Below are 14,358 nucleotides of genomic sequence, written 5' to 3' on the forward strand. Positions count from 1 at the left end.
CGTCAAATGAGAGTTGTTGAACCATGACGAAGGGTCAGTACGGTGAAAGAAATACTCGCCATCTTTTTACTATGCTTTCCAAAGTGAAGGGGAAAAGTAGATACACAGCGTGGTGGAAGAGAATGTACGTCTTTTCCGCTTTTGGCTTATTTGTTTTTCCATCTGTCAAGCCCATCTGGTTTGGAGGATTCGAAAACAACTATTGCAATTTGTTTTAACCAAATTTGGTGGAGGAATCAAGCATGGGATAAAGAATAAACTATAATAAGATGGGGAAAAAAGACATTTATAGAGAATGTGCATCTGTTGGTGAAATTACCAGAGCCACTAAAGAAAATACAAAACTGAACAAAACTGATCAGCGCAAACAACAAAAATGATGAAAGGAATAGAATGACACAAAAAGATAAAACTGAAGGTTCAAATTATTTTAAGCTCATTAAAGTCTTTGGTAATTGCTAAGGGAAGCCAAGAGGGACAAAGTTCAATAGCGTAGCTGCAGTATGAGGCAATAACCCGTTTCACTGCAGGTGTACGATGATAAAAGCGCTGAGTCATTCCATTGATCACCAATTAACGGCAAAAAAAAGTCACTGCCATTGGCATTATGGCTGATTGAACCTGACTTTAGTGCCGACTCTCCAATTTTAATCACTTGAGTTGATACAAGTGATTAACGGGAAATGCTGATCGTAAATCATGTGCAAATAGCAGTTTTGCCTCTTTTGTTCAATGACGAACGACATCTGAATATTTAAAAGGGGCAACACAAATTATACTTTATTGACTGCCAACTGAATCAATCAACAATAGTCAATAAGCCACGCCCACTTTTGCCAGACCAGAAACACAATCCGTCTTCTTTGGATTTTCCTTATGGATTCCATCGTCTCGCTATCTCGGAAGCTGAAAAATTCAGCGTCATAAATCATGTCATTATTCAGCCGACATTGCCTTCGCCAGTCGTGTCTCGCACTTTGTCGTCTTTTTTTCCAGCTACTGCGGCTCCTTCTCACATTTCCATGCATGTAAGATTAATTGAACTGACTGAGATGTGAAAAGGTACGAGCGTGAGGGTGGAAAGATGTTCTCGCCGATTGACTGCCAATCATTCTCTTGCCTAAAGTCAACTGGAACCGAAGCCGGCTCACCCACGAACCATTACGAGGATGAAGAAAATGTAAGGTGGGATTTGTATGTGGACTTGAAGAAAAATCAATTTCCATGCCGAGGTATCAATTAATGTCGCAAACACACAAAACGGGATGTGAACGTTCTCCCGATAAAAATGGGACCTGTTTTCGACACACAGAAACTCTAGGGGGATAACTTCTAATGATTCCCTGTGAGACTAATTTAATCAAAATTAATGACATGGAAAATGAGAGGTTGAGATGGAATGGTGAACAAATGGCCGATCAAAACACTCCGTGCATGCTGGTAAACAACTAAAAGGAGACAAAAAAAAAGATAAAAGCTGCTCTCAGTGTGTTTGCCAGTCAAAGCTGTTCTAAATATTGACACTATGTTTTTATATCTTACGTATGTTTGTGTGTATATTTACTCTCCTTTGAAAACAGTAGCGAATGTTAGGAGCGACAAAAGTGGATCAAAACCGCATGTTTGTGCTGTAAAGAGCTGAGAGAGAAAAAAAAAAATCAAGCCCACTTTACTGTAATGATGTTGACTCGAGAATTTGATTTGAAAATGGGGGAAAGTGTTTTCAATAGGCACGCGAAGGAGAGCGGGAGAAAAGGAAGACTGTTATGAGGAAAAAAAAAAAAGGACAAGACAGGCGGAGGATGATGGATGCTTTGAACAATGTCGTTGACAAATTGAGTGTAATGGGAAGGTAATTTTCAATTCAATACATCAGTGTAACTATTGTGTCAGGGCAGGGGGCAACGTTTTCGGTTTCCAACACAAAATCCTGATCAGGACTGATGCCGCAACAGTCTATGTTAAAAAAAAAAGCCACTATTATCACATTCGGAGCAGGAAATGATGTCATACATCTACCATATTTTCCGGACTATAAAGCGCACCTAAAAACCTAAAATTTTCTCAAAAGCCGACAGTGCGCCTTATAGTCCGATGCGCTTTATATATGGACCAAATTCCTAAATTTAAACTGGCCCGAAGCATTGTGTCATGAAATCAATCATAAGTGGCCCGCTGAAGACTATGAATCATGAATCAAAAAGACTATGGACCATTAATTTATGATTATAAAGTAATTTGTTGCATCTGAAGTTGAAATAAAAAAGATAAAATGGAGAATGATTTGATTTGGATTAAAAATCTGACATGATGCATTAATGATGCACCTTATAGTCCAGTGCGCTTTATATAAGGACAAAGTTTTAAAATGGGCCATTCATTGAAGGTGCGCCTTATAGTCCGGTGCGCCTTATAGTCTGGAAAATACTGTAGTTATATTTTAATTAATTAATTTCTAAATTCAATCCCATTGCTGAAACTTGAAACTAAAACTAATCGCTTCAATACTGACTGACAAATCAGCCCGTGTAACATCTTTTTATTTTGGATTTGTTTGCCAGCAACAACTTGAGTCATTTGCTCCATTCGATAGCAAAATAATGGCGCATTGATTGGCTGCGGACTCATGAAGGCCAAAGTCAAGATGACATGGATATTGGGTTTTCCTTGAACAAAATGTCAGTAGGGGAGTGGAGGATGGGGTCGATCATTCTGTGGCCCGCTGATCCACTTTTATGCCTGTTTGCCCCATTAGCACTTTAAAAAAATCGGCAACAATGTGCGTGTGTATAAGCCACAGCAACACACCTTTGCAATTCTTTCGTCCCTGTACGAAGTCCAGGTAAGTGGCTGCTGATAGGCCCTCCTGGCATTTTCCTATTTGTCTTGATTGACGTGAACCGTAAGAGGTGTCAAAGAAACGACGTGATTTTGACAGCGGGCCAGCGAGAGTCATCTTCATTAAATATCCGTCCAAGGCAGGCTTGGTGCTCAGGGTCATGACGCTATTGTGAATTCAGAATGTTTTGGTTTTATAGCTGTCTACAGATTTTCTATGCTTTTTCTGCATCCTTTGTCTACAAAGAACAACATTGCCACTTCACCGAGTGCTGGCTCTATATTATATAGTGGATGTGTTAACACAAATGCACATGAACGCAGCAAACGCCTCGGGTCAGCATTGTACTCCCGTCATTCATCACACGAGATGAAAATACAAGAGCTTGTCAAGAGAAAACACGCACCTACACGACGATAACTGTTTCGCAACATGTGCTTAAACGTGATGTCATCGTGCGGAGGATTTTGCATATTTAAATTAATGATGCATAGAATTAAGAAGTAGTGAGCATAAGAGGCTAAATGGGGTCAAATGATCCAAATTGAAAATAAATCTTGAGAGTTAACAAACGGTGTAAGGTTTTACTTCTCTTTGGTGCATTTGTTTTCATTTTCGTTACATCAGACAGTGACTGATATTGATTTTTGGTTTATGCAAAGGCGTGCAAGGAATCGGTTCCCGCAGCTGGAATTCCCGATCAATATCTTGGTACAATCATGGTGTAATGAACCCGCGCTTGTAGATTTAGAAACGTTCTGCTTTTTAATTATGGAGAGAAACATAACGGAGAATCTCACAATTTGCATGGATTTGATTGCATTGTTAGCTACGGCGAGGCAATTTGCCAATGTCACACAATCTTTTTTAATTTTTTTTTACTTGCACATGGACAAATCAATATGAGGAAAATATTTTGGAGCAAATATCTTCGAACGGTCACAAAAATTTAATTCCCAGTTGAATTTTTTTTTCCTAGCAGCTCCTACATTTAGCTAACCCATATTAGCAATACACCAAAACTAAAAAATATAGTCAGACTTTCCCAAACTGACATTGAGAGAACATGGCATGCTTTATATTTATCAAATGTGGGTGGAACTATCCCAAGGGCATTCCATATTTCAGGTGCTTTGTATTGCAACACCTTGTGTGTTTGATCCCCCCCCCTCCCCCATCCACCACACCGGGACACTAGCTCCAGATTGATTTTAATCAGACCTGTCACCGGATCAATGTAGGTTTATTACCCCCGCAAGGAGCAGCAGCAATGAAGCTCTGCCCCCTTGGGAAGTGTAGTTTTACCAGCCTTCATACAACTTGCGAGCCAGCGAGCGTCCCTCAGAGACCGTCTGGCATAGGGAATTGCACTTTTTATTGTGCGTAGTAAATATCATTGTTATTCCTCCGAAAAGTGATGGATTGGCCAGTGATGCGGTTGTGAAATGGAATTGAAAAGTGTCCCATAACACAACACAACATAGCTGAGAGGACATTTGGGCTTTGTTGAATACAAAATGTCAAGATCAGACGCAGATAGACAAAAAAAGGAAGCGCGCAACAGTAAATGCTATTTATGTGCGTTGCCTATCTTGTCAGCCTGGTGGGAGGGAACTGTCAGTTTCCCGGCCCGCCTGCCGAATGTTTCGTCGAGCGGCGATGTTTGAAGTGCTGCTTTTGATTTCTCTCATTGACCACTACGACGGTTTGATTAATTAACCAAACGGTAATCCTGACATAAACTGCCGACTTAAGCATTTCTGAGCACTTGTACGCGTGCCAGCAAACACACCATTTTACATGATCCCATTCTCTCGGGGTTTAAACAATTACAAACAAAACTACTATCGTCGCCATACTTCATCGTCCCTCCTGCTTTGTCCGATGATGTACGAGGTGAACCTAATACTGTTCTCAGCAACCCAATGTCCTGATTACAAACAATAATTCATTGTTACTTACAGTAATAAAGAGCTAATGGAGCCTCATAAATCTTCTCTTAGTACTAATGTTTAATCCCGGAGGGGGTCGCCGCTTGGCCCGTGAAGAGCCCAAGCGAATCGAACAGAAAAATCGTTGTCAATCCGTTACCATTCAAAAAAACTTTATTGACTCCGATTCAAGAAAACTAAATAGTCAACGGAGGGAAGTGAGCTTAACCTTTATGAGTGATTAAGTATGTCGCGAGTGTTTTGTATAGCATGAAGGATAAGTTAGAATATCATCCAAAAATGCCTCATAAGGCCGGAAGATTCCATCCTTGCCAAACACGGGTAATTCAAATACATTACTTTGGATTAATGGACCACCTCGAGAGAGAACGGTGGTGTTCGCATAACATTACTCCAGTCAGTCACCGAGGATGCTTCATTGAGATTCCACTCATCCTTTCTCTCTTCCCCCCTCCCACCTTCTTTCCTCAGTCGGGGTGAAGCGCCTTTCCTTGCAGCGTTACATAAGTGCCCTGGAGTGAAGCATAAATGCAGAGAATAACTCGTGTATACTTTGCACATGTAATCCTTTGGAATCAGTCATTATGCTCTTAAAGAGGGATTAAATGACCAGCCGAGTTGATAAGACTCAATAGATGATGTTCATGAAGGACTTCAGTCATTTCCAGACAGCACTTAGTGTTAATTTAAAACACTGCACCGGGATGGGAGATTCAAAGGAACACATGGAAAATATGGCCGATGGATGCCAATGGTCGGAATGTTATGATTTGGAGTCGATGGGGTCAGAAGTGGAAGCGAGGTGATGTGATAAGTGGGCCGTTTGATTCATTTGCATCCAATGTCAAATGCATCGCTCTCACTCGCGGCCAAATGTATTTTCAAATTTATGCCGATGTAGCACATTATCGCAGCCGTGGAATGAATAGCCGTTGCTGTCATGTGACATTACGACATGCGGGGGCTTATTGCTGAAAGACCCCCCCACACACACACACTCGTCCCGTTGGCTGGTCCATTAAACATGTAGACAAGAGACAGAAAAGTCACGGGCAGCCGAGTGTCGCTTATTCAAACGATCAATCATACATTAGCCTCGTAGCAGAGCCACCTGAGTAAGCTAGCAAATAGAAGGTGAGAAGAAAACAGTGGCAGGCGTGAAAATCATAATAAAATATGAGCATAACGAGCCAACTCTGTTATATCTAGGCCAAGTGAGAAAAGATTTTTTGGAAGCATTTAATCAATTGAATCCAAAGAATTGAGATGAATAAACTTCATGTTTTGGTTTTCAGAGACTCTTATTTAAAAAATATATATATTACCAAGACAAAAGTACCATTGAAGGTCATTAATTTGCAACTCAAGAATTGATGAAGAAATAAAAAGCAGTCTGTGCTTTTTAATCCAAAAGGAAAAGTATGTAGCCTTCCTGCTTTATCTGATTAAAAGTGCTTTTTCAAAGCAGCAGAAAAGAGATTGTAAATATTTCATCTTCACTGCAGTCGACCACAACATGAAGCCATGTTTAGACTTGCTTGCTTGCTTTCTTTTCCTTGTCCATGAGAGCTTCTGAGAGTTTGACTTCTGTTCCAAAAGAGCCTCATAGATTTCATCTAACAACAACCAATTTGATCACTGCGAATATTTAATCATTTGTTTCAGTGAAGAGCAAATTGGATGTTTTTTTTTTTCTTCTTCCTCGATGTCATGATTCTTTGAGCGTGACTATTAAAAGACGCCAAGTGTGTAAATTATGAACAGAGGCTAAAATGGGAGTCGTGCACGCATGCTGCAGTTGTTTAACTTCACGCAGCCGAATTGTACATCGTAATTCCCACAGCATGCCATTTTTTTGTGTTCTTTTTTTTATTGCAGGCAAGTGAGGGGCACAGGGGTTGTGTCATCGCATTTGTGCAACAAAACACTTTTGAAAAAAAAAAGAAAACACATCAGTGGTGATTTCTGCCACATATCTGTCTCCTTTTGTGTACTCGTATGCGGTCACAAAGCGACTGGGGAATAACAGCGCTGGCCTTTGCCTTTTACTGTTTGCAGTGCTTATTGGAGCATGCCGTCTATGCTATGACGCAGCTCCCAAAGAAAAGATTCCATTTAGTTAAGAGCCTATACAAGACCTGTCTTGGGGCTAAAAGACAAAGCGGCAAAAAAAAAAACAAAAAAAAAAACAACAGTAGTGGGAGAGTCATCAAGGGGCTTAAAATGGAGGACGGCGCTAGGTAATTGCTTGTGTGTGAGTGATGGATGGCTTTTAGAACGAGCAGGTAAAACTCAACCAGACAGCTCTTAAAAACTTTATCTTGGGCCGTGTACACATTAAATAAATTCTGCCGTGCTTTATTTAATTTGATTTTTTTTACATGCGCCAAACTACTACCTGAGTGTTGCTTCATTTATTAGCTAAGAGTTCCGCCATTTTTTTTTTTTTTGGAAAGTGGCGCTATGCTAAGCAATCTCATCTGGATTGGATTGTTGTATTCTCAAAATGATGGAACTATAGCAACATTTCTTCTGCCCTTCCAAAGGGTGATGGGTGTTTTCTGCTGGCATGAAATTGCTAACTCATCTCCTTGAGGGCAAGATCAAACGTCATCACAACTGTCAAGGTGGATTTAATTCATCGTCTCCCTCGGCCCACCTTGCGATGATGGAGTGCAACAAGGTTTCTCAAGTCAACTGGCGATAAAGTTCAATTAGGGTCTCGGACCCGAAATTATTAGTTGATTCTTTTATAACGCGGTCTTTTTTTTGTGTAAAAGGGATTATTTTTGTGTAAGCGTTAATTGTTGTGTTCATCTGCAGCGGCGATTTGATCAATACTCCGATGAGCCACCGTAACAAGTTATCAATCGTGCCTTCAGGGAATTCCAAAATCATTTTCCTTTTGTACCTTTCAATATTCACTAAATTGAATGATAGCTTAACCAGATCCCGTCGTTATCTGTGACTATAGCCCAATAAATAAAGTCACGGTTGCACGCTGTTGAAATGAACTCGCCCGGCCAAAGTCAAATGATCGTTTTCTTTGTGTGAACTCGTGTGGCCCCTAACGAGCAGTGATGGATGGCGCTACACACTCCGGTCCACACTTGGTTTCAGATGATCTTGAATGTGTGGAGGGGATGGACTGAGCAAATGGAGAGAGGAAGATATATGAGAGGTGAGTCGGGGCGGGTGATAGGTGGTCACGAAGACGGGGTAAGTTCAATGGGATAGATGGACAGACAACTCGTCTCGCTTACTCCTTCATAAGTAAAAGTAGATTTCAAACCATTCCCAAGTTGTTTTTCCGTTAGATTCCCTTCCTAGCACAGAGTAAAAACAAATGTACAAAGTAGCAGCGTTGCTTGCATGTGAGCGTAAAGGGCAGCAGCGTGGCGGACGAAGAGAGAAGGTGGCAGTAAGAGAGAGCACAATAGAATGGATTGGGGAGCCGGAAGGGAGTTTTGTACCCACGAGCACCATCATAATTGTCACATTTGATCAGGGAGGAACTATAGTTAGCTTCATGGACCACTGCTTTTTACAAAACTCCCACCCTAGCCAGGATCCGCTAGACTGCACATTAGGCTCGCACAAATAGGCTTATACACCCATAAATTATACTTGGCACTCATGTACACAACTACACACAGCCACAGCCATATGTAAGTTCCATTTAGCTTAAAACTAGTGAAGTTGAAGTTAGCGGCTTAAGTCTGCCTTGGTGGACTCCGAACAAATCCAACATGTTTATTGTGGAAGAACATTCGGAACACTCTTCTGATTAGCATCTTCACATTGTGAAAACACTTTGGGCATTCTTCCTATAGCGTCCGTACAGAAGGAAGCCCTCAGGCTACAGCAGATGTCGGCTAATCAGGTCAAGGGGCTCCTCTGACTTGTGCTGATGCATGCTACTTGGACGTGTGCTGTACGCGCGTCTCGGCGCATGGACAATAAGAACGGCCGACCTAGCTGCTTCCTGAAGCATGCAGGTCAGCAGTGCCCCTGCATCATATTTCTAAAGATATTGTCTAGCTGTACGAGAGATGGTTTATTAAGCAACCTACCGAGCACAATGCGGGGGATTTGAAAAACTGCGTAAAAAGAAAATCCCAATTGCAATAGTCCCTATCAGAATTAAAGGCCACAAGAACTGTCCATGGTGCTGAAATAGCAAAAACACTTTTCATATGATCACTATTACACATTCTTATCCTCAAATTATGCCAACATCAAAAATCCTAATTGCCATAGCCCCTAACAGAATTAAAGTTCACGAGAGCTGTCCATGGTGCTGAAATAGCCCAAACACTTTCTATATGACCACTATTACACATTCTTATTCTCAAATTATGCAAACATCTAAAATCCTGATTGCCATAGTCCCTAACAGAATAAAAATTCACGAGACCTGTCCATGGTGCTGAAATAGCAAAAACACTTTCGCTATGACGATTCCACATTCTTATTTTTAAATCCAGAGTTCATAGGTCATCTATTGCCAGAGTCCCTAATAGAATGAAACTTCGCGAGAGCTGTCCGTGGTTCTGAAATAACGCTTTTATATACAAGTTCTTATTCTTATATTGTACCATACAGAGTGAATCCAATATAAATTCTACTAGTTTGAGCTGAATACACAATCATTAATCATAATGATCTCAACTGTATTTTAATTAGATGACTTTCCGAAATGAGTGAATCTGACAACTGCGACCTTTTTGCTAGTGTGCACTTGACCTCGTTTTTCAAGTGTTTCTTCAAAGTACAGACACACACAGACACAGTTCAGAGCAGTGAGACTTTTAACACCCATGACAATGTGATTATTATTTCTCTGTCAAAGAGGCTGTTGAGGTTAATGAAAAATGTCACTTTCTGGTGACGCGCTTCTTCCGAGGCGCTGTTATTCTGACGGGTTGATGTATGAGGATGCGAGCGTGTCAGCTTTGAAGGATGTTTGTTTCTATGGTTGATATTAGGCATGAAGGAGGAAATGTGTTAGCATTATGCATAGGGTGATTTTTCCATTAGAAATCTAACACGCTGAACCATATTGGAGTGTTCAACTTCTTTGTTTACAGAAACAGATTGAAAATAGGTAGACAGATTTTTATTGGCTAGTATTGTCACAGCATGCCAGCTTTTTATTTCGCCGGGGTTTGTTCACTCCCACAACGGCGCACACGCTCTTTTCAAACGGCGTCTTCCATTTTCTGGCAGCGCATTTACTTGTTCCGCCACTATTCAACACCAGCTCAGATCATTAAAGATGCATATTTTAATGCTGATTAACTAGCAATCCCTGTATTCGACAGTGGATGTGTACCTAATTAAGTGTCCAGTTAATTCACTCCACTATTCTTCGACGCGGAAAGACGCAAGTAATTCTGGATTTTTGGAAAGTGCGCGTGCAGACGTCACAGTCACGAAGCAAACGGGGAAGAGCTGGAGTGGGGGTGGCATACGAATGGGGTGTGGGACGAACGGGGTGGGTGGGGGGGATTCTGTGAGCGCGCTTGACGATTCTCCCGGTGGAAGGCGACGGGAGCGCGCACCCTTCCTCCGCTCGACAAGCGACTGCAGAGGAGGCAGATGCCGACTGAGAGCCACTGCCTGTGGATACTCTCTCCGAATAGCACAGCAGACGTTATCGTCCCCCTCACCCTCCCCCATGACTTCACGGATGAAGCCAAGAGGACCCATGAGGTGGGGGTAGTTTGAATATTTTGGGTTTTTTTTTTTTGCGTCAAATCAAGAGCTCCCTTGGACTTGGAATACCGGGCATCGGTCGAAAGAAAAAAAAGAAAAAAGCTCCCCACTCCGCTGCCTCTGCTGCTGCAGCTTGTCTCTTTGCTTTGGAATATACATGCGCCAAACCATGGAGAATATATGACATGGATTTATGTTTTTTATTTTCTAACAACCAACGCAAGCAAGGTGGCCCTTTTCTCCTCTTTTGTTTTTCTTTCCTTTCCCCTTTTCTGTTGATCTTTTCTGTGCTTTCCTTTCGACTCATGCTTACTTTATGATTTTACGCCCCTATAGTCACCCTTGTTTTTTTGGTTTTGCTTTAATTTCCTTATTAATATATATATTTTTCAAATTTACTCATGGGATTCTCACCAAGAACATTTGTGTGGAGAAGATTCCGGAGCTGCATCCTGATTAAATGAATGAATGAGTGATCGTCTATCTCGCTGCCTGCACCTGAGACGTGCCATGGATGAGAAACTTAATTTGGATCCACGGAAACGTTCGGGGATTACTCGTTACATCAAATAACTACTTCTGACAACGATCAGGTAAACCGTAGTTGTACTTTCCAAAAAAAATAAAATAAATTTAAGCATGCTGCTTTTGAGCGAATCTATTGATTTTATCCTTGACGTCTTTGCCTGATGATGACGACCATTATGGTGCATTTTGTAAAGACACAGTGAGCAGAGTTGATCCAGTGAATGCCGCAGCCACACTGTGACAAACAGCTCCACTCATCGGCCACTTTATTAGGCACACCTGCACAGTCTAATGAGATCAAAATAAAGATCCTGCTCAGATTTGATGCACACAGTCAACGAGGAGGCCGTTTGGCATCATTTCGAATTGTAGTTTGGAGATGCGTGGAACTGCACAGGGACGTTTTGTGATACTTATAATTCCCTTTTTAGTCACATTAGAAAGCAACATTTTAAAAACACCTCCCACTGTGATGCAGTGCAGTTGAACATCACTGCATCCATAATAAATACTAATTAATAGCTAGTATGTGCTAGTGAAAACAAAAACGTGGATTTTGCTCAGCATTGAATTGTGCAGGTGTGCCTAATAAAGTGTCCATTGATAAACCCTGGTTGCTTTATCACCACCAACTTTGAGCAGTACCCGCATTGGAAGACGCACACACAAATGTGAGTCACGTCCCAAAACATGTTTTTCCTGTCAATATGACGGGGAAAAAAAAAGTGGATCATCAACACAGCTTGAGTCCACCAATATCTTCCCCGGCTAGAATGTTCAACTACTATTTCCACGTGTGGATCGATAGGGTCACAGGTGGGTTAAACCACGCCGCGGGAAGGCCCCTTAGGGGATAAGTGATCACTTCATGTGCACATACTCCATCTTAAGGCATCTGTTGTCAGTGGCGGGTGTCATGCCGCAATGTCGCTGCTACTTTGATGACACTGTTTAATTAAACAAAAATAAATAAATCACTTAAGTTCTAAAGCGTTTGGTCCCAGATTTATTTTTATTTTTTTTAAATACTGAGCTCTCCTGGTAAGCAGGTGGCAAACAGGATGGAACCATGTCTAAGCCTCCATGGATGATCTCCACTTCTCCAACTCTATCATTTGATGTAAAGCTGATCCAAATTGGCAATTTTTTTGTCATCTTCAGTCCACACATCAACAAGTACGATTGGATTCTGAGTTGCAGGCTGTCATGTGCATCCCAACCAACAGGTGGTGCTGTTAGCGCTAAATGAACCAATCAGAAAGTCAGGGCTGAAAAAAGGGCAGAGTCACCACACTTGGATTAGATTTTCACTTTTGGGTTTCTTCTCTGTTTCTAAATCTGTGTTGAAATTGTGTGGGAGTGGACGGGGGGATAAAAAAAAAAATCCTCGACCCCCCCCCACTGGGAGCACTGAAAACTTTGGCTTCTTTTATTACAGATGCAGTGACTGATCTCATTTGTTTTTATTTCTTTGGGCTTCTGTTGAGAACTAATGGAGCCGGCAGGGCCGTGTCCCCTTTTAGTGGTGATGAGCAATGTGGGGATGATGGCTGATGAGTTGGATGTGCGAGAGGGCTGATTTGTAACCCTGCTGAGTAGAGGACAAATAGCAGTCGGGGACAACGACTTGGTGAAGCACTTGGGTGAATTTGAACCCGCAATTTGCCCATCTGTGAAGTGACGTGATTGGTGTTTGATGAAAGTGTCCTCAGGCACCATTTTTTTTTTTTGTGACAATTTAATCATCACATGTCAGCTATGGGGACAAAATGATTGACATGACTTGTGAAAATGCAACGTTTAGTAACTCTGCTGTTGTTGGAAACTTGGGATGCTTTTAGAAGGAATTTTATGAATTCAAAGATGTCATTTTTTGGACTCAGACTAAAATTATACAGAAAGCATTTAAATATCATTAGCAGTGCCAATGGAAAAAAAAAAAAAATCAGCCTGTGTTGTTAAATGTGATCGTTATTTTCAGAGTGGGAGCGAAACGTTCCATAACTCGAATGAGTAATTCAACGTGCAAGGTTAAACAGGATAAAGTGACAGCTTGCTATCATTGAATGATAACGCCGAGGCTTGGGACCCAAATGGCGCTGTGACGCCTATCAGACCAAGATGTATGAAAAGCATCCAACTCGTCGACACTTTTATAAGGCCTGGAAATGCGATACTAATAGCGTCTTCAATATCCGCCCACATGTCACGCACTAATGCAAGCAGCAACAGCCGAATACAAACCGTGCTCGTCGTCTGCTTCACATCTTATTTTTCATGCAAGCAACTCAGTGCAGTGAGCAAGCAAAGACGGCTGCGTACACTTTCTAATGAGCTTCTCAATGAGCCACTTGTGACGCTAAAGCTCGGCTTGTGGAATCGTTCGGAAATTACCGGACATCTGTGGCAATTTTGTGTTTTTAAAAAAAACAACTCTATGTCTCAGCAGGCTGTTCAGTTCTCAATTATTTTTACCTCTGGTTACCATCCTGACCGCCTGTTAGCTAAGCAACTGTTACATAGGCATCATCCAAAACATGGTTAGTCACGTTGTCGGTGAACGGCACTATCAAAGTTAACCGCGTGGTTGATGGGCAAATGAAGCTTCAAGATGATTCATGAACTGTTGTTGTGTTTACTGAGCCTTCTAGATGGCACTCTGTTCACCGAAGAGCTGAAAGCACACCAACTTAAAACCCTGGCTTTAAACCAACATTGCCATCTAGAGGAGCCAAAGAATACAACAATTGGTTCATGAAGCAATTTTGAAGCTTCATTTGCCCATCATTAGCATTCCTTGTTTTGTTTACTTGTGATTTTATGGAGAGGTTAAAAAAATGGATCGTCAAGTGATCCTGAGCTCTCCTAGGGAAAAAAATAAATCATATTTTTTTTGTGTTAACGAGGAAAACGTAAATCAGGAAATGGTTGAAGCTAACGTATACACTTACATATCGTATAATCTTGTAGTGTGTCATGTAAAAGTTTCTTTTTGCTCTTTTGACAGTTAGCGATTGCTTCCAATCAAATACGCATCATGTTTGAAACCTTGGAGAAGGTGTCTTCTTTATCCTCGGCGCTCATCTACTTTGTATCCTTGCCATGCTCCATTTGGAGTCACAGATGCCTCTGTCACTGGGGCGGCACTCATTTGGCGTGGCCTCGGGTGCCTGTGTCAATATTTGCGAGTGGAGCGCTATTTGGGCTCGCGCTTGTCTCTAAGCATGACTGGGCTCGGGTGAGGCTAAGGCTAAAAAACGTCACAGAAAAACAAAAAGCCGGTATGTGGAACCGCTGTCTGTAATTAATGAGGGCCTTTTG

At 41.6% G+C, this 14,358-nt stretch overlaps 1 protein-coding gene across 17 annotated transcripts in view; it reads left to right on the forward strand.

Moving 5' to 3' along the window:
* Positions 1–10,355: 10,355 nt before the first annotated feature.
* adgrb2 (adhesion G protein-coupled receptor B2) overlaps positions 10,356–14,358 on the forward strand; it is a 75,822-nt gene continuing 71,819 nt past the window's right edge. For 12 of the 17 annotated variants that reach the window (XM_037263490.1, XM_037263496.1, XM_037263505.1 and 9 more), the window contains exon 1: positions 10,357–11,102. The gene's annotated coding sequence lies outside the window, so the exon portion shown is untranslated. Of the gene's footprint in view, positions 11,103–14,358 lie in introns of all 17 variants that reach the window. The other 5 variants (XR_005099340.1, XM_037263504.1, XM_037263500.1 and 2 more) reach the window with 1 other exon arrangement.

Source organism: Syngnathus acus, chromosome 11 (assembly GCF_901709675.1).
Source record: "Syngnathus acus chromosome 11, fSynAcu1.2, whole genome shotgun sequence".
NCBI classification, from domain to species: domain Eukaryota; kingdom Metazoa; phylum Chordata; class Actinopteri; order Syngnathiformes; family Syngnathidae; genus Syngnathus; species Syngnathus acus.